The sequence below is a fragment of the Meles meles genome, chromosome 10 (assembly GCF_922984935.1).
Source record: "Meles meles chromosome 10, mMelMel3.1 paternal haplotype, whole genome shotgun sequence".
NCBI classification, from domain to species: domain Eukaryota; kingdom Metazoa; phylum Chordata; class Mammalia; order Carnivora; family Mustelidae; genus Meles; species Meles meles.
In genome coordinates this window covers 99,385,010-99,403,910 of record NC_060075.1, presented here as the reverse complement: position 1 = coordinate 99,403,910, position 18,901 = coordinate 99,385,010, and the positions used below count along the sequence as shown (strand labels likewise).

Sequence of the window (18,901 nt, the reverse complement as noted above, 5' to 3'; positions counted from 1 at the left end):
CGGGGTCCCCCGTCCGGGGGTACCGGGGTGGGGCGGGGCAGGACGCGGGATCCCCCCAGCCATAGCGCAGCGGCCGCTCCCGGCGGGTTCGGCCCCCGTCGCCCCCCTCGCCCCGCCCTGCGCCCCGGCCGCGGCTCCGCCCGCGCTGGCGGCTGCCGAGCGGTCCGGGCTGTGGCGGCGGCGGCGGCGGGAGGAGGAGCAGGAAAAGCGGCCGGGGGAGGAGGCGGAGGCGGCGGAGGCGGCGGAGGCGGCGGAGGCGGAGGCGGGCGGGGCCGGGCGGGTTTAAAGCCCGGCGAGGGGGTGGGGAGGCCGGGAGGAGGCAGGAAGGGACGCGGGCGGCGCGCCGGCGACGGGCTCGGCTGGGAGGCCGCGGAGACCCGCGCGGAGCCCAAAGTTTGCGCGCAGCCCCTGGGCGGCGGCGCGCGGGGGCCGGGACCGCCCTGCGCGCCGCCCTCGCCCGCCCCGGCCGCGCCGAGGGTCGCCGGCGGCCACGCGGAGGCGGCCGGGAGCGGCGCCGCGGCAGGTACGGAGTTGGGCGGGGAGCGTGGCGGCAAGTTACTTTGTGGTCGGCGCGGCCCGGCCCGGCGGGCGGGCGGGCGGGCGGGCGGTCGGGCGGTCCCCGCGCCGTCATTGTCTGCGCGCGGGCCGGCCGGCCGGGGACGCCGGGCGCCGCGGGGGCGCGGCGGGCGGAAGGGCGTCGCCTCCGGGCCGGGGGCTGCGGGAGCCGCGGGCAGCGGGGAGCCGGGAGCCGGCGGCGGGCAGCGGGGAGCGGGGAGCCGGGAGCCGGCGGCGGGCAGCGGGGAGCCGGCGCCGGGGGGCGGCTGTGCGCGCGGCGCTCCCGGCAGCCAAGGGGCCGGGCGGCGCCTTCCCGAGCCCTCCGGTCCGACGCCGGCCGCCCGCGGGCTGGGGCTGGGCCGGGCAGGGGGGTGCTGGATGCACCAGGCCGGGAGGGCCGAGGCCGGGCTCCGGGAGACGCCCCGGGGGTGGGCTGCACGCGCCCCTGCAGCCCCGGGTGCGCCCGCGGCGGGGGCGGTGGGGCCGGGCTCTTCTCCCCAAGCCCGAGCGGCCGCGCTGCGGTATCTTTTTTTTTTTTTTTTTTTTGGTTCTCTTCGTGGCCCCGTTACCCGCCGCCCGGGGCCTAACACCAAGTTGTGGGCTCGCGGATCAGCCGCCCGCCAGCCGTGGAAATGTGATAAGAGCCAGACCGTTCGCAGAAGGAAATTTCTGATGCAACTCCCCGCCTTCGCTGCTTGCCTCTCCAAACGCTTGCCTTGCCTCTGCCCTGGAGCATGTGCGTTATGGAAATGAGGAGTATGCTCGACTTTTGATTGTGTTCCTCTTTTCTTGGAATTGGAAGAAACGCAGACTTTGTGTCCTTTGCCCGACCGAAAGGGTGGGTAGCGTAGGGGAGCCACAGGTGACTTTGACCCGGTCCTGGATCGTGGCGATGCATTGGCAAGGAGGTTTTCTTGCAAAGATTGTAGCCACTTTCATTCAAGAGATGCAAAGAAAAAGCCCAAACAAGTAGCCCTCGTGAGTAAATATGCATTATTGCACAACTTTCTCTGTGCTGCTGTTTACAAGGCCAGGCCCAGAACACTTTGTTTCCGAAAATGCTGATTCAGCCATTTGCAGCCCCCGAGGTTCAGAAATGGTGCTCTATTTAACATTTCGCTCAGTTTTACTAAGAACACATGTTAGCGCAGCAACAGGCTTTATGGCACAAAGCTGGTGATTCTCCCCCAGAGTTGACCCAGCGTCCCCCTTTCTCTTTCCAAGAGGCGACGTGGGAAGAAGCTGTGACTTATGGTGACCGTGAGGTGTCTCTTGGGGGGTGTTTTATTAAGGAGAAGCCCTGAAACCAAATGTGTTTCCAGGAATGATTCTAAATGACTGAGATTTTTGTTTTTGGGTTTCCTGTGAAAAATCTGAACTCTAGGATTCCCGCACATAATACTTGAGTTTTATTGGGAACACTTGAAAGAGAAGGGCCACACAGGCCAATCCCGATTACAAGGAGGGAATGTGAGGACAGACTGAGTTACACACCCTAGAGCAGCTCCTGTAACTGAGAAGCCTGGCTCCTGATACTTCTGTAACATTTCACCTTGTAAAAGACTGGTTAGAAACCTCCTTGCTTTCATCCTCCACAGCTCGCTGATCCGCATTTTTTGGGTATGGAGACTGAGGCTCAGCAGGTTAACTGACCTGTCGCGGTAACCTGGCCAGCAGATGACGGCACTGTCACCAGGAGCTAGTCTGGGATTTTTTTTTTTCTTTTTTTGTTTTTTAAGCCCTGTGTGTTTCATGTTTCTGCATAAGCCCATCTGCCTCTGAAAGCAAGAAGTGGCCCAGAGGAGGTTCCTCCTTCCAGCCACACAGCTAGAGAAGTAGGAAGCTTTGTTGCCACTCTGGGGGCTCCCCACCTTCCAGATTTGTCCTGTTGCGAGGCCTTCTTCGATTTCTCCACTTACTTTTTGTACTTCAATACACACTTCATTTGGGAGGAAACTTCGATGTCATGAGCTCGATATGGCAAGTTGTTTTATGGTAATTAAAGCAGTGTTTTAATAGAAGCTGTGCATCCCTAAAAAGTCATCAGTGGCCCTATTGCCTGTGGTGTGTACCACTTCTGGGGCAGTGTCGGCTGGGCAGAGTGCCTTTCCTTTGTGAGTCGGGAACCCAGAGCAGGGCAGGTTCCTGCCAGCCACTTGTCTAGGCGATTATTGGTAGTGGCCGTCAGGATCGGAACCCAGGGCACCCACAGTGACTGGCCAAGTGGAGAGAGCCGAAGTTAGGATCTAAGAGCTGGCACAGAATGTTAATTTTGATGGCGTGGCTGGTCTGAGACCTTACAAGGTACAGAAAGCAAACTCCTGCTTGAACAGAGGCAGCTTTTGTGCCTTCCGCTTCGTCTCAGAGCTGTAGAAATTCTGGGTTGGTGTATCTGATACAACCTAATGCTTTGAAGGTGGCCTAATTTAAGGAACCTATTTTCTTGGAATTCTGTCCGTCTCTGCAGGGGAGGAAAAACCCACATGGTGGTGGGACGTTTTCAAGCCAGGGTCAGAACTCAGAGCCGAAGGGTCTGTTCCGTGCAGGGGGGAGGAAACCGTTGCATTTGCCCCGTGTGCAAAATCCCCGTCTGTTTCTCAGACTGTGAAGCCAACATGAAACTGCGTGGGCTTGTGGGGAGAAATACTTGCCTCGTCTTTGCATTTAAGTAACCAGTCATGTTCAAGATTTAAATCAAACTTTTTCTGCTAGTGAAGATTTTTTTCTTCCTTTAACCTGTCTTTATTTTTTGCTCAACTGTCGAATTATGGGAAATTATGGAAGGAACTAAGACAGTTGAGCGACTTGGTGGGCGAAGCTTGGCAGACAGGGCACGTTGGGGATCTGGTAACCTGCGAGGTCTGCATGCTGATAGGTGTGGAACATGTTTCATCTGTTCAGGCACTGATCTGTGTTCGCATTTTAGCCATGTGCTCCCCCGCCTTCTCCCTCTGGTGGGGACACCCTGGCCTCCGCTGCCCTCCCTGGCTTCAGGAGCTTCTGAATTCCTCTCCTTGGGGTGGGTTTTTGTCCCTGCTCCTGGGGGTCACAGGGCCTGTTTTCCAGAAGGAGATGAAAGCAGGGGAACATAAAACTGCCAGCTCCTGGAAGGGCTAATGGCTCTTCTTTATTGATGGGAAGAGACATGGTGTGACTCTCCCTTGAGATGGCTACGCAGAGAGCCCTGTCCCGGCCCTGGTGTGATGGAAGGTCGTTGCAGAGGCAGAAACTGGAATGGTTCTGACTTTCTGCCTTTGGGGTTTGCCGACTGACGGGATCTCCTTTTTTTGCTTGTGGGAGCCCAGCTGGCCCTGTGTCCAGGTGGAAATAGATGCCTGCTGGGCACTCAGGTTGGTTCATCACCTCTGGACGCCACTGGGGAAACTAGAATATTATTTCTGACCATCAAATTCATAAATGGACTTGACAGAGACCTTCCTTGATTGTTGAGATCCTCGATTTAAGGATTGATCTGGCCGGAGCTGCCAGAGGGGACGATGTGTTTGGGCACCTTCCTTGGGAACAGGTGCCGGGGACGAATCCCGCTCCCTTTCTGCTCTGCGCGGGGGTCATGGCCCGTGCTGACCACTGCACGAAGCCTGCTGCCCCAATGTGACCCCCAGGTCTACTGTTTCCTGGAGCGGCGAGCCTGAGCAGGTTAACTAAGTGCATCGGTAAAATGAGAGTCAAAGACATGTTTACCAGCAAGGGCTGTTGGAGTCGTGTGACCCACCGTGTGGCGGGTGGTAATTTGCAAGAGCTTGGACACGCCATCAGTGCACACTCAGTCTTGACTTGGAGCAGCTTGTGAGCTTGATTATCCTACTTCCTGTTAATCTGCAAGGTCTGCTCGAAGGAGGATGCTGCTTCTCACGCCTTTGCCTGCTGGTGCTGGGCGCGTGTTCGCTGCCCCAAACCTTGGGGGACGGACCATAACCTGCTTGAGCACCAGTCCTTGTAAAGATCCTTTTCTGGCCTACCTGTAACACGGTGGCTGGAGCTCCTCGCGGCGGGGATTCCGGGAGTGAGATGGGTGGTGGAACGTAGCTGTTAGCTGGGGGCAAAGCGTTTGAACGAGACGGAGTGAAGAGCAGGCCCTGGACCGGGAGCGAGAGCGGTGGAGACCCGGGAGATGCACAGGCTCGGACGGGCTGCAGCATCGAATGAGGGAGACCCTGGGCTCAGGCAGTGCGAGGCCAGGTGGCATCTATTTTTAGGACTCCGAGGTTGGTTGGTGTCTGGAGTCTACAGAGACTCTTGGCCCGGCTGGGATGGGAGTGAACATGGGCCCTGGGTCCTGCCGGGCTGACTGTGATCCTGGGAGATGGCTGTGCACACAGTCGAGGGCTGTGCCGGCGGGCCGCCCTGCATCTCCTGAGTCCTGGCTGGGTTTTCGAGCCGGGTCAACAGGCCCGGGCACCAGTCGCTGCCGTATTGCCTAGTAACGTGGGCCCTGAAAGCACTTGGCGTGGAAAGAGCTTGCCGCATGCTGGCCCTTGGCGTTGCATCGTTATTGTCCTTTGGAAGCAGGGCTGGGAGCTGTCACCACAAATAGAACTGCGAGGTGACCGTGCTTTATCTGGCCCTGTCTGGAGCTAACAGGTGCACCATCCTGGGGGCCTCTGAAAATACAGAATGGTGAGGGATGCCTGGAGACCCCCTGTGGACATCCCTTTTCTCTTGTCCTGTCCCATGGGAGCCACCCGTGAGGACCTCCTGGGCTGCTGACCACAGGTTGCCTGGATCTCCCTTGAGATGCTTCTTGGTGCAGAGACCCTGCGGGCACTCCCTTCTCTGATGGGCTAGCTGGGCCTTTGGTTTGCTTAGTTATTTTCTTACCTGTCATCCCTGGGAGTGTCTTCTCCCCACCGTTTGCGAGTTGAGAACTCCCCTTGACCTACAAACTTCTCTCAGGTCCCGTTCTAGTAGTGGTCATTTTAGGAACCCCTGCGTCAGAAAGCTCTTAGTGACCGGAAAGCGACTATGAATCGAGGAACTGCTAAGTTCAGAAGTTTGTACGCTGGCCTCATGCGGACAGGAGGGCTTCTTTGGTGTGGGGACGACAGCTTGCTCTGAGTCTGGGCTCCTGCTTGGAAATCTCATCCCCAGGTGGCAGGCTGAGCTGAGGGGTGTGGAGGGTCTGAGCAGCGTTCGTGTGGCTCAGAGAGGGCCATGGCGTGTTCCCAAGAGCCTTCAGACTGCTCTTCCTAGGATGCTGCCCTCTCTTCCCCAGAATTCCGTGGACCTCATGGAAACCAGGCTGGGATGTCTCTAGAGAAATAGGAAGATGGGACCGTGGCCTCCGTCTCCCCTGTGGTGTGTGAGAGCTTTGGAGGAAGGATAAGGCAGAATGGGGATCCGTGCCCCACGTTTGGACTGTGTCTACGTCACAGGCCTGGCTCTTCTCCCCACCCTGCAGGCTGCAGGGCTGCGGTGGGCCCAGGCAGCCTCCGCAGGTAGGGCCCCGTCCCCTGCTCTCTGGTCCGTCCTCCTGCGAGGTCCCTCCATTTGCGGCTTCCTAATCCCTAGGCACCTGGTGCAGACCTTTGTTACCTTTAGTTTGATCTTGTAATCAGAATGATCTACATGTATAAACAGTGGGCTCCCCAGAAGTGACCAGGCTTAGTTTTTTGTGTACACGTTTATCTATATTTCTAAGCGGTTGTCTCTCATTTCTCATGTGATGCTTTGACTTCTCTGCTTGGAAGGTGCGGAGTCCTGGCCCTGTCTGTCCCAGCCGGGTCCTGCAGTGGTCTCCTCGCCGAGTCTTCTGGCAAGGTGGGCCGGGCCTTGACACACTGCTGATATTCTGGGGGTGAGCGGTGAGGCACCCCTTGCTCACTTTCCCCGTCTGGCCCGACATGGTCTGTCGCTTTTGCATTTCCCTGCTGGTTCATGTGCTTAGCACTCCCTGCCTCACCCAGGCTCTTCCTTCCCCATCAGCCTGGGGGTGCCCTTTGCCTTCCTCTAGGGTCCTGGGTCTCTTTCCTCATGCCTTCCCATAGTGGGATGGGGAACATTCCATGCTGGCCTCCAAAAAACGGGTCTGCCAGTTCTTGGGACGCTGTGTATGTGAAAACATCCTTATTGTCCTCTCACGGATACGTGTGTCCAAGTGTAGACTCCTGGGCTGGAGGTTGTTTTCTCTCAAAAATTCAAAGGACGTCACTGTCTTCAGGCAGAATGGGGTTGGGAGTCCACGTAATCTGATTCTTGGTTCTGGGTATGAAACTGTCTGAGGATTTTGTTTTGTTTTGTTTTTTTCTTCCTTTTTCCCCCGTTTTCTTTCTTTTCATGTCTAGAAGCTTCTGGGATTTTCTCTTTGTAGCTTTGTTTGGAAGTCCCTTGAAGAAGTGCCTTGCGGGGGGGAGGCTCCCATCTATTGTGTGAGGTACAGCGAGGGTCCCTTCAAGCTGGAAACCCAGGTCCTTCAGGCGGGGGACATGTTTTTAAATTAATTCTTTAATTTCCTTTCTTCTGCCTTTCCCTTTCTTTCTTTCTAGAGTGGCTTTTGTTTGTTAGGTTCTGGGACTGGTTCTCCAATTACTTCTATCTCCTGTTTTCTATCTGTTCTGTTGTTCAAGGTTGGCCGGTATGTCAGGCTGATGTTTAATCCTTTCTATTGGATTTTAAATTTCTGTTTTAATTTTTAATCCCCAAGGACCTCTTCTCTGATTCTTTTTTTTCAGCGGACTTTGTTTTTTAGAGCCGTTTTTAGATTGACTGTGAAATCCAGCCGAAAACAGAGATTTCCCATGGCTTCCCAGACCCCCAGCACCCCCAGCAGAAGGGGCATGTGTCAGTGAACCTACAGCGACACGTCCATCATCACAAAAAGTGATTATTTTTATTTTAATCGCATAACATTGTTGTATTATAGATATAGTGTTTGTTAATTGTGGGGGGAAGGGGTATATTCATTTCTCTTTGTTTTTTTTTTTTCTTTTTCCTGGATAGTTTTTTTCTTCAAACAATACATTATTGTTTAAAAATTTTCTACACATTTGTGCCTGACTTAACAGAAAGGAGAGCCTGTGGCAGGCGAGAGCTTCCGGGTGTGTTTTATTTGGACGTCCAAGCCTGGGGAAGCAGGGATGGAGGTGGGAGGGAGGCAGGAATAGGGCAGTGTGTGATGGGTGACTCCAGATCGTCCCTGTCCCCACATGGTCCTGGGGCTGGGGCCGGCTGAAGACGGATTCATCTGCCATTCCGTGGCCACCTCTGCCTGTGGGCCATGGGTGCGGGCCTGTGGCTGCTGGTGCGGGCCACGTGGGCAGGCCTTCCTCATCCACGGGGCCTGTCGGGCCTGTGCCCTGGTGGTCGTCCAAGTGGTCGCCCTAGCAGTGGCCAGGCAGAGGCCAAGACAGCCGAGGCTGACAGGGTGGTGTCTGACCCACCCCACGCAGCCCCCATCATTCAGGTTCAAGGCTTTGCTCAGACGTCTGGGCCCTTCTCTGCCCTCTTGCTTTCAGAGGCGTCCCTGAGGAGCTGACGGTGGGCCTCCGGGGAGTGCTGCTGGCTGCCCCATTGTGTGGGGAGCCCCCGGTGCCCACAGCTTGGGGCTTTCTCCTCCCCCGGCTAGACTGCCTGCAGAGGCCTCTTTCCTGCTGACGGGTGGGCTGCTGCAGGCCTCAGGGACCTCGGCAGCCCTGCGTCACCTGCCCCGGCCCACTGGCACCCAGCGTGGTCGCGAGGCCCAGAGACCCTGCACTGCTTCTGGAAAGCAGCTCCGTGTTCCGGAGGCGCTCGCTGATGGCTTTGGGGGAGGACGGGGGTGCAGCGGGTCCTCACGCTGGAGTCGGTGCCCTCCTTCGGACCCTGACTCCCCGCGGTTCTCCTTCCCGACGCCTGCGGGCCTGGTCTGGCTGTGTCTCCGCTTTCTGGCCGGGCCTCTGGCTCTTTTGGATCCTTGATTGAGCTTCCTCTGGTCCACTGGCTTTCTGGCTTTTATGCCTTTTAGAAGATCCCCTTCCTGTAGTCCCAGCACAGCCGAGCATGTGGTCAGTGGGTCATTTGGCGCAGGCACGGGTTTTCTGGATCTGTCACGGCGTGGTTTTACCTCTTGCCCTGCCGTGCCTGCTTCTAGCTGGGAGCACTGGTATTTTTTATGGTGGTGTGGCGGAGGGCCCTTCTGTCCTGTCAAGCACTCCTCTTCCCCGGGAGGCTGTGGGGCTCATGAGGTCAGGCAGAGGAGTCACCCCCAGGGTTGAGAGCAGAGGCCGGGGACCTCTGCTCCTCCTTCCAGTGGTTGACTGCGGAGGTGGGGTGGGGGTCACCACGGAGAGCAGCGGGGGAGCCCCATGTCTGGGAGGAAAGTGGGGTTCACCTGTGCCAGTACTCGCTCTGTGACCTGGGCAAGTTCATCTGTTGGGGTCTTGACTTCTAGAATGTCTGGGCTGGACTTTGTGCCTCAGTTTACCCTGCAGCATCTCCACTGGAGGGGGGCCGTGTATGGTGAACCCTCCCGTGGCATGTGCTTCACCTCCCGGTGTGCAGGCCAGGCCATTCCGGATCTGCCAGAACCTTGAGAGAGACTCGCTGCTGCTCCTTTGGGGTTGAATGTGCCGCTTTGAGTTGGCATTCACGGGGTCGACTTCAGAATCCTGAGAGCACCTGGCCCTGGTCGCCTCGGAGGGCCTCCTGGTCTGGTGAACATCTGCGGTGTCTTCCCCGAGCCCTCTGGGAGTTAGAGGGCCCGTGGCTGGCCCTGCCTCCTTCTTGGGAGCTGTACTCAGTGCTTCTCCATGTGTCTGAGCACAGCGCCCCTTGGGCTCCCCAGCATTCTGCTCCCGTTCCCCAGTGTGAGTCTGTCAGAGTCCGCTTCCAGGCGGTTCTCACTACCCTCTGCAGCTTGCAGCCCTCCCTGCCATGTTCCAGAGGGTAGTGTGCTCCCTGGCTGCGTGGCCCGCTGCGAGGCCGGTTCAGGGCTGTTTGTGCGAGTGCACATCCCTGTTCCATGCCCAGCGCACAGTCTACGCTCCGTGCACTGTTAGCTTTGTGCCTCTGGCTTCAAGAGGTAGCTTCTCCCTTCCTGCTGTTGGTGCTCACACACTCTGGAGAGGGCTGGGAGTGATCCTGGAAAACCTGAACTGGCTGCCCCTGGTGCTCAGCCAGGCTCCTGGGCAGGTGGAAAGAGTAGGTGTGCTGCCGCGTGTCTGACTGGTGGTGGGCCTGGGAGTCCCCCCGCCCAGTGCTCTGCATCGTTTCACAGGCGGAGAAGGAGAAAGTTGTGTTTCGCAGTGTGTTTCCTTGCCCATCACAGTGGAGGTGGTCTGTGGGGGAGGCCGTGGGGCAGTGGAGGGAACAGGGGTTTCTTTCGGATTGCCGTGAGAACCAGGGCTTGGGCAATGGAAGTTCTCCCTGAAGCCTTAGGGCGTGGCCCAGTCACGTGAGCTTTGGGCCTGGAGTCCCAGCTACCTGGCCCAGGCCACGCTTCTCCCCCCTTCCTCAGAATGCCATCCCCTTGAAGCAGAGCAGTGTGGGGCCAGACCTGTGCTGCACGGTCCTCTGTGCACAGACAACTGGTAGCGGTGGGTGTCATTGTATTTTGGAGGCAGGGTAGCTCCCCATCCTGGCCATGCTTCCCTACTTCTCGGTGTTAGAGCTCATCAGGCTGTGACTGGGGGTGCTCAGGACACAGGATCTGATGTTCTGCACAGAAGTTCCCCAGTGGGGACGTAGCTATGTGGCCTGTGCCCCAGCTGGTCTCCCACAGAGCGCCGTGCGTTCTGCCCTGAGCCCTGTGTGTGCACTGTGCATTCTGCGCCCTAGCCCGGTGTCCCACTCTGTGCACTGAGCGGCCTGCGCCCCAGCCGGCTCCCCCACGCTGTGTGCTGAGTGGCCCGCGCCCCTGACGGGTCTCCCACGCCGCACGCAGCTACCCTGTGTGGTGGGTCTGGCACACCCAGTGTATGTGGATGCACTGAGACCAGCCCTGCAGTGTGGCCCCTTGGTCCTCATCCACAGCTGTCCAGGCAGGCCCAGCCCTGGATGACCGGGAAAGGCACCAGTGGTCAGCCGCTCGCTGTTCTCGCCGTGCGCTTTGGTGGCCCAAGGACTCGGAGGCGTTGAGTGTTCTCAGAAGCACTGTCCCCTGCCCTGTCTCCTGCTGCCCTGGGTCCAGGGTCCTGGAGCCTCTGGGTGTCAGCTGTCAGCTGTCAGACAAGGTGTTATATAACCGTTTCTAACTTAATTGTTTAATATGTAACAAGTAATAACTGTACCCAGATAAACCCGTCCACTATCTCTGAGCCCAGTGGTGGGCAGTGGGTGTGGGAGCCAGCTGCAGAAATGAACAGATAAGGGTCTCTAGGGGGAAACTGGACCTTTTTCTCTGCTAAGGACGAATACCCAGGCCTGCCCGGACCTCTTTCATGCCTCATCGACATACATAGTCACATAGAAAAGCCCAGGATGGACACAGCTTGTCACACTGCACTTTCCCCTCCAAGTCCGCCTCCTCCATGGAGCAAACCTATCCGGCGAGTAGGGTGAGGTGTGAGATGTTGGGGAAACGTCTCATGCTTGAATTCAGTTAGCCGATCGCTCCAAACACAGGTGGGACTTCTGTGCCCTCGTTCTTAGGGCAATCAGATCTGTTCGACGCGGTGATGGACCCTTTGATCACCTGCCGGCGGGAGTCCCTGCCCAGGCTGTTGACAGAGGTTCTGTTGGAGGTGCCCGCACATGGCAGCTGTTGTCTGGGGAGGCTGCCGTCTGCGCAGCTGCCGTCCCCTACCCACCCGCCGTCTCCTACCCACCCCTGCAGGCGAGGAAGAAGAAGCGGGCGCCTTCCCTCCCGGTTCTCTTCGAGTGTGAAAGGGGGCAAGGGACAGCCGGGATTGGGCGGGTGGTGGCCCCAGAGTGCTGAGCCTCAGGGTCTGTTTCGAAGTCACTGTGGGACCAGGCAGTGCCTTTAGTCTCATGCATGTCTTAGCTCCTGCGCCGTTTGCCAGACTGTCCCTGTGTGCACGGGGAGCTGGTGTCATATGCCCGCCCTTTAGCCTGGGACCCACCAGCTCTGTGTGTTGGTTGGGGCCAGGGGGTGGATGTGGAAGGACTTGTTGGTTTTCCTCTCCTCTGGCACTCGAGAGCGTAAAACTGGTAAAGACCCACAGGAGAAGACTTACTCTGGACTTGGGGCGCCAGGCAGCCACACGGGGAAGTCCGGTTGTGGGAGGTGTTAGTGCACATCAGACTCCGGAGGGCTCGCTGCTGTGCCATGTGCCCCTGAAACAGGGACGGGACTCACCGCCTTGTAGGATGGGTGTGTGGTGACTGCCATGGGCCACATCCACAGGATGCACCGTGATTTCACTCTTGCTTTGGCGGGAGGTTAGCGGGATTCCAGAAGGGTGGCAGGAAAGTGTGAGTTAGGTTGAAGCATTTTCTTGGCTGTCAGTCCCTCCTGGAGCCATTGCATAAAGGCCACCTAGACCTGGGTTCCTGAGCTTTTCAGAGAACACGGGCTCTTTTGAACTTTCGTTGCAGTCTAAATCCACTGATGTTCTACCCTCGTGGTCCCACAAGAGCCAGGCAGCCTCTTCGGGTGTGGCCTCGTGACGCAGTAAGAGTGTCTTAGGAAAGTCCAGACAGACCAGAACAGGCGTACCTTCCTTTCAGACCGGAGGTGACGCCCTGATAATGCCTGGGTGGAGGGGTGGCTGGGAGAGAGCAGGGTTTTTCAAGCGGTAACCTCTGAACCTCTCCAGGCCTTGCCCCGATCCATGAGACCGACCTGCAGGTCTGGGATCTGGAATCCCACGTCTCTGTAAAGCAGCCCACAGCTCCAGCAGGGATGCCGGGTTCAGAAGTTACCCCAGCTCAGGAGCTCTGTGTTCCGGGCTTGGAACCACCAGTTGGGTCAGAAACTTGGCAGCTCCCACCTGCCAGCATTATTGCCTAATCTCACCTTTTGAGAAGTTCCACCATCAGAAGGTCAAGGGCAGAGTGAGGCGCGGTGGTCTGTGCCCTGTGGACCCTGGGGGGCTCTGGGAGAACATGGGACAGGAGGCCGTGGTGAGGCCCTTCTTGTTTCTGTGGTTTACATCAGACTTAAACAAGAATGGCCCCATTCCAGGGCTCACCCAGCCCCACCCACGCGCGCCCGGAGGCACGCCCGGCAGTTGACATGGCCACATGTTTCATTCAAAATCAACATGATGCCCCGTATTTACTCCTGTTCATCGAATTCACGGGGTGGAAATGACTCACAGAGCCCTAGCCCATCCGGAACCTTCCAAGTACCTGAACCCTTTCCACGGAGCCTTACTCAGACGGGTTCGGGAGAACTTTTCCCTTTCCCTCCTCCTGGGTGGCGTAGGCTTTGTTCCTCCCCAGGCTGGTAGGGGCTGGATTAGAGGGACACGGGGAGCAGGGCCTCCAGTTACGGGGACAGCAGGTGTGCACTGAACCCGTTTGCTTCTCCCTTGCCTTTTGTCCTCTGTCTCCTTGGGCAGGGAGTCCAGGGCTCTGCAGAACTTTCTGGGTCTGTGGGATGCTGGGCTCCAGGTGTTCCCGGCTCTAGTCTGACGTCAGGGAGGGAAGGCAGCCCCGAGTGCGTGGATGGGACCTCAAGGTCCCCACTGGTCCCCTTCGCCCTCATCGCGGTTGACTTCTTTGCAGGATGGTGCTGGTGCCTCAGCTCTGGTTATTTGCCTTTGCTCTGGAGGGCTGCTCTCAGCACCTGCTCAGCACTCAAGTGGGACACGGGCTTCAGGATTGTGCGGGTGGGTTTGCACGCGGACCCTGGGAGTCACTCACCAGTCAGGTGTTGGAGGAACCAGCGTGTCCCCTCTGCCTGCTGCCATCACACTCCCACTGAGCACAGTGACATCCGTGGAGGAAGGGACAGTGAGCAGAGGGGTGGCGTGGCTGAGGGCTGGCTCAGCACTAAAGAAGCGATCCCAGTGGAGTTTTCACTTGTTTTCCTGGAGGGAGCTGGCAGCGGTCTGTATTGACACAGGTTGGGGATTAACAGGGACGGAAAACAGTCCTTAAACTGGAATGGGCACGTGAGCAGCCCTGGGATCCCGTGACCAGGCCCGTTCCAGCCCAGTAAGTCCGGGGTGCAGCCGAGGTCCTGCGTGTCCGCCCGGCTCCCCGGCCTGTGCGTGCTCCGGCTGCAGGCACGCGTTGTGTGCTGAGTCTTCATGTGTGTGTTCCCTTCTGTCTGTGGTTTCTTCTCTGAACATCGCGGAGAAGGCAGCTAGACCCTGCGAGAGCTCTTATTCCTCACGCTATTACTTAATAATCTAGGAATTCTGCCAGATAGTTTTCAGCCTTTAGCCCTCCGTGATTGTAAATGGTGCTTGTAAATGTGTCCGGACTTTAAATATTTGCCCCGAGTCCCACTTTGGCATTTACTTGGATTCCGTGGGTTGTGTTAGGTGCTGTCTCTTTTGTTTCTGATGAAAGAAAACCTCAGAGTTTGAAGCCTTGGAAGACTTCCTGTCTTCGTCGCAGGAGTGCAGGATTTGCATCCCATTGAGTTTGCAAACCCAGGGGTCCCAAGCCCTAGGGAGAGACCCCTGCCCTCAGCCTCCTGCCAGTCTGCACTCTGCCTTGTGGCGGGGGGCTCGGGGAGGTGAGGGAGGGTTGTCAGTCCCCCGTTGGGGAGGTGACCTGAGAGCCGCTTCCCTTTCTCCCCTGGGAGTCTGTCCTGTGTGGGGGGCTGCACTCTGGGCACCCCCTCTTCTTCGTTCCACCTTTTGAGAAGTTCCACCACCAGAAGCTTTCCTGGGAATTCCACATTTCCTGTGGAATGTTTGTCTTCTTGCCTCCCCTCATTGCTCGGGACAGCATTGACGGACCCCACCAGGCTTTGGTTGCCGTTCCTTTGTCAGCCTTTATCAAGCGACTCTGGTGCTTGTGGTGACGTAGGGCAGCTTAGTGCTTTCCCGAGGGCTGGGAGATGCTGCAGAGCTAAGAATTCCTTGGCCAGATGTGCTTGGAGATGTCGGGGTGGATAAAGCTATTTTCCTGTGGCAGAACTTGCAGAAAATGCAGTGTATCTCTTCAAGGGAAGGATAGATTATGCGGTTCCAAATGTGGGGGCATGGGACCCTTTTGAGCTGATGGCGTCCCAGGGCAATAGATATGTCATTCACATACCACACAGTTTACCCAATTAAATTTGAAGTGTACAAGTCAGTTACAATGAGTATATTCACAGATCTGTGCAGTGTGTGTGTGTGTGTGTGTGTGTGTGTGTGTGAACTCATGTACTATATATCGTACCCAGTTACATACTCACAGGTATGTTCAACCAGCACCTATTTTGTTTTATTTTTTTAAGTTTTTATTTTATTTTATTTTTTTATTCAGAGTGTGAGCAGGGAGCGCACGCGAGAGAGAACCCCAAGCAGGCTCTACACAGAGTGCGGAGCCCGTTGCGGGGCTCGATCCTATGACCCTGAGATCCTGACCCGAGCTGAAATCGACAGTTGATCGCTCAGCCCACTGAGCCCCCCAGGTACCCTCAGCCACCAGTCAATTCTAGAACTGACTCGAGACCTCACAGGGTAGCCTCCGCTCCCTGGCTATTACTCTCATTCCATCACCCGCACCACCCCTTGGGAACCACTAGCGTCTTTCCGGTCTCTGTAGGTTTCTCTGTTGGGGACATTTCTAGGAGTGGGCTCCTCTGGCGTGTGGTTTGTGGCCTGGCTGCTTTCATCGAGCCGCATGTTTTCAAGACTGGCCCCTGTGGTGGCAGCTGTTGGCACTTCATTCCTTTTTATGGCTGAACAATACTCTCTCCTAGGGTAGACACCATCTTTTGTTTGTCTGTTCAGCTGCGGGTAGGAAATTCGGGCTCTTCTTAACCTTTTGGTTATGGCAAATCGTGCTTTTTTTGTTTGTTTTTTAAAGATTTTATTTATTTATTTGACAGAGATCACAAGCAGGCAGAGAGAGAGGAAGGGAAGCAGGCTCCCTGCTGAGCAGAGAGCCCCATGCAGGGCTCGATCCCAGGACCCCGGGATCATGACCTGAGCTGAAGGCAGAGGTTTTATTAACCCACTGAGCCACCCAGGCGCCCCGCAAATCATGCTTTTACAAGCAGCGGTAGAGTTGGAGCTCTGGTTTCAAATTTTTTTTTTTTTTTTTGGTGCATGCCTAGATGTAGAATTGTAGGATTTTTATGATGATCCTGTTTGTAGTGTTTCTGAGTTGCTGTGCGGTTTTCTGTAGTGGCCGCATCACTTCATGTTCACATCAGCAGTGGACCAGCTTTCCAGTTTCTCAGTGCCCTCGTTGACACTTGGTATTTTCTGGTTCTTTATATTTCTGCAGAAATGTTGGCGGGGCTTTGATGGGGACAGTGTTGTGTCTGTGGGCTGTTTTGACTTGGTACTGTCAAGTCTTCCAGTCCATGAACATGAGGTATATTATCTTATTTAGGTCTTCTTTCTTTTTGTTTTTTTTTTTTTTAAGATTTTTATTTAATTATTTGAAAGAGAGTGAGTGAGAGAGAGAGAGAGAGAGAGATCATGAGTGTGGGGGGCAGGGACAGAGACAGAGAGAGAGGGAGAAGGAGTCTCCTCACTGAGCAGGGGGCCCGATGTGGGGCTCAATCCCAGGACCTGGGATCATGACCTGAGCGGAAGGCAGATGCTTAAATGATTGAACCACCCAGGAGCCCCTGGGTCTTCTTTGTATTCTTACAGCAATATTTTATAAACTTGAGTATTATAAGGTTTTCACTTTTGGTTAAATTTATTCCTAATTATTGTTCTTGATGCTACCGTAAATGGAATTATTTTCTTAAATTTCATTTTCAGATTGTTCATTTTATATAGAAAAACAACTGTTTATTTTAATATCCAAAACCTTGATGAATTTTTTATTTCAATCTAGTAGTTTTATGTATCTGCAGTCTTTAGAGTTTTTTTGCATGTAAAGTCACTCATCTGGGAATACAGATAACTTTAGTTTTTTCTTTTCAATTTGGATACCATGTATTTATTTTTTCTTGCCTAATTGCTCTGGCTAGAGCTTTCAGTACTATGTTGAGTAGAAATGACAAAAGCAGTCCTTTTTTTTTTAAATTTTTTAAAAAGATTTTATTTATTTGAGAGAGAGAGCAAGTAGGGAGGGGCAGAGGGGGGAGGGAGAAGCAGATTCCACCCTGAGCAAGGTCCCCGACCAGGGGCTGGATCCCAGGATCCTGAGATGATGACTGGAGCGCAAGGCAGATGCCTAACTGACTGGGCCACCCAGGCGCCCCTTCCTTGACTTGATCTTAGAGGGAAAGTTTTCCCTCTTATGCCTTTGAGGATGCTGGTCTTTGGGGATTTTTTCATATGTGAAAACTTTATTGTGGTTAGAGTTCCCTTCTGTTCTGGTCTGGATGTTTGGTGTCCTCCCCAAATTTATATGTTGAAATCCTAGTAAGTGGGGGTCTCCCGGAGGTGATTAGGGCGTGAGGGTGGAGCCCTCAGGAACAGGATTAGTACTTTTGTAAAGCACTCTCTTTACAAAGCTCTCTAACAGAGAGCTCTCTGACTCCTGGCCTGTGAAGGTACAGGAGAAGTCTGTGACCTGGAACAGAGCCCTCTCTCGAAAGCTGGACTTCCAGCTTTCGGAACAGTGAGCCATTTATTTCTGTTTGTTATAAACTGTCCACTGTGTGGCACTTTGTCCTAGTAGCCTGAGCAGACCAAGACATCTTCTATTCCTACTTCATCGAGTGCTTGTATCATGACAGGCTGGTGAATTTTGTCAAGTGCTTTTCCTTCATCAAGTGAGATGATCATGTCAGTTTTTTCCCTTTATTCTACGAACATGGTGTATTCTCTCGACTGTTTTTTGTAGGTTGAACTTTCTCTGTATTCCTTGCATAAACCCCACTGGTCAGGTGTGTCATCCTTTCATCTACCACTGAAGTCGCTTTACTACCGTTGCATTTTGTTGAGGACTTTGCATCAGCGTTCATCAGCCACGCTGGTCTCCAGTGAAGGGTCCAATCCAGGGCTTGTCTTTGGTTACTGATTTAATCTCCTTGCTTGTTCCAGATCTGTTTAGACTTTCTAGTTTTTCATGACGTTGTTTGGGGTAGATGGTGGTTTTCTAGGAATCTGTCCGTTGCACCTGTCTTACCCATCCGTTGGCACAGAGCTGTTGATAGTTATGTCTCATAGTCTTTTTATTTCTGTAAAACCATAGTGTGCCCGCCTTCGTTTCCGATTATAGTAATCTTGAGTGTGCTCTCTTTTTCTTAGTCAGCCTCACTAGTGGTCCGTCCATTCAGTTGAGCTTTTCAGAGAAGCAGCTTTTGCTTTTACTGACTTTTCTCTGTTGCTTTTCTGTTCTGTGTTGTATTCATCGTTGCTCTAATCTTTACCCTTTTCTCTCCTCCGTCAGTGTTCCGTTCAGTTTGTTCCAGCTTTGTTTCTGTTGTTGTTAAGTAGGCTGTGTGCCCACCATGGAGCCCAGTGAAGGGCTTGAACTCACGACCCTGAGATCAACACCTGAACTGAGATCAAAGATGCCCAACTGATTGAGCCACCCAGGCGCCCCTGTTCTAGTTTTGTAAGGCGCGAACTTGGGTGCGGGATTTGAGATCTTTGAGCAGCTACGTGACTCCTTCTTGGCACTTTTGAGCACCTTGTGAGTTTTGGTATGTTGTGTCGTTGTTTGCCTTTGCCTCCGATATTTTAGAACTTCTGTCATGACTTCAACTTTGACCCACTGGTGGTTAGAGGATGTGCTAATTTCCACGTGTTTTTGAATTTTCTGACTTCTGTGGCTCTCTAGTTTCATTCTGTTGTGAGGAGAGAAGAAACTTCTATGACTTCAGTCTGTTTACATTTGGTTGGACCCCTTTTGTGGCCCAGCAGGTGAGGTCTACAGTCGGGGCCATTGTGCATGCCCTTGAGAGCAGTGTGCGTCCTGCTGTGGTTGGGTGGAGCGCGGGCAGCGTCTGTGACTTCGGGTGGGGTGACCGCGCGGTGTCCTGTCTTTCCTTCTTGAGCTTCAGCCTGGCTGTTCCGTCCATGACCAAAAGTGAAATATTCATGTCTCCGACCGTTACTGCAGAAGAACCGTCTGTCTCCCTTCAATTCTGAAGCTGGTTACCCCATAAATTTGGGGGCTCTGAATTTTGGTGTATATATGTTTTTAATTGTTAAACTTTTTTTTTTTTTTTTAGATTTTCTTGACTCATTTGACAGAGAGCAAGAGAGCGCACAAGCAGGGGGAGCGGGAGAGGGAGAAGTAGGCTCTGTACGGAGCAGGGAGCCCAACATAGGCCTTGATCGCAGGACCCTGAGCTCCTGACCTGAGTTGAAGGCAGACACTTAACTGACTGAGCCATCCAGGCACCCCAGTTGTTGAATCTTTTTGA

At 54.7% G+C, this 18,901-nt stretch overlaps 1 protein-coding gene across 5 annotated transcripts in view; it reads left to right on the top strand.

Moving 5' to 3' along the window:
* The first annotated feature begins 316 nt into the window (after positions 1–316).
* The window catches only part of GRB10 (growth factor receptor bound protein 10), a 174,734-nt gene continuing 156,149 nt past the window's right edge, over positions 317–18,901 (top strand). For 4 of the 5 annotated variants that reach the window (XR_006820515.1, XM_046020843.1, XM_046020840.1 and 1 more), the window contains exon 1: positions 317–523. The gene's annotated coding sequence lies outside the window, so the exon portion shown is untranslated. Of the gene's footprint in view, positions 524–14,880; positions 15,029–18,901 lie in introns of all 5 variants that reach the window. The other variant, XM_046020842.1, reaches the window with a different exon arrangement.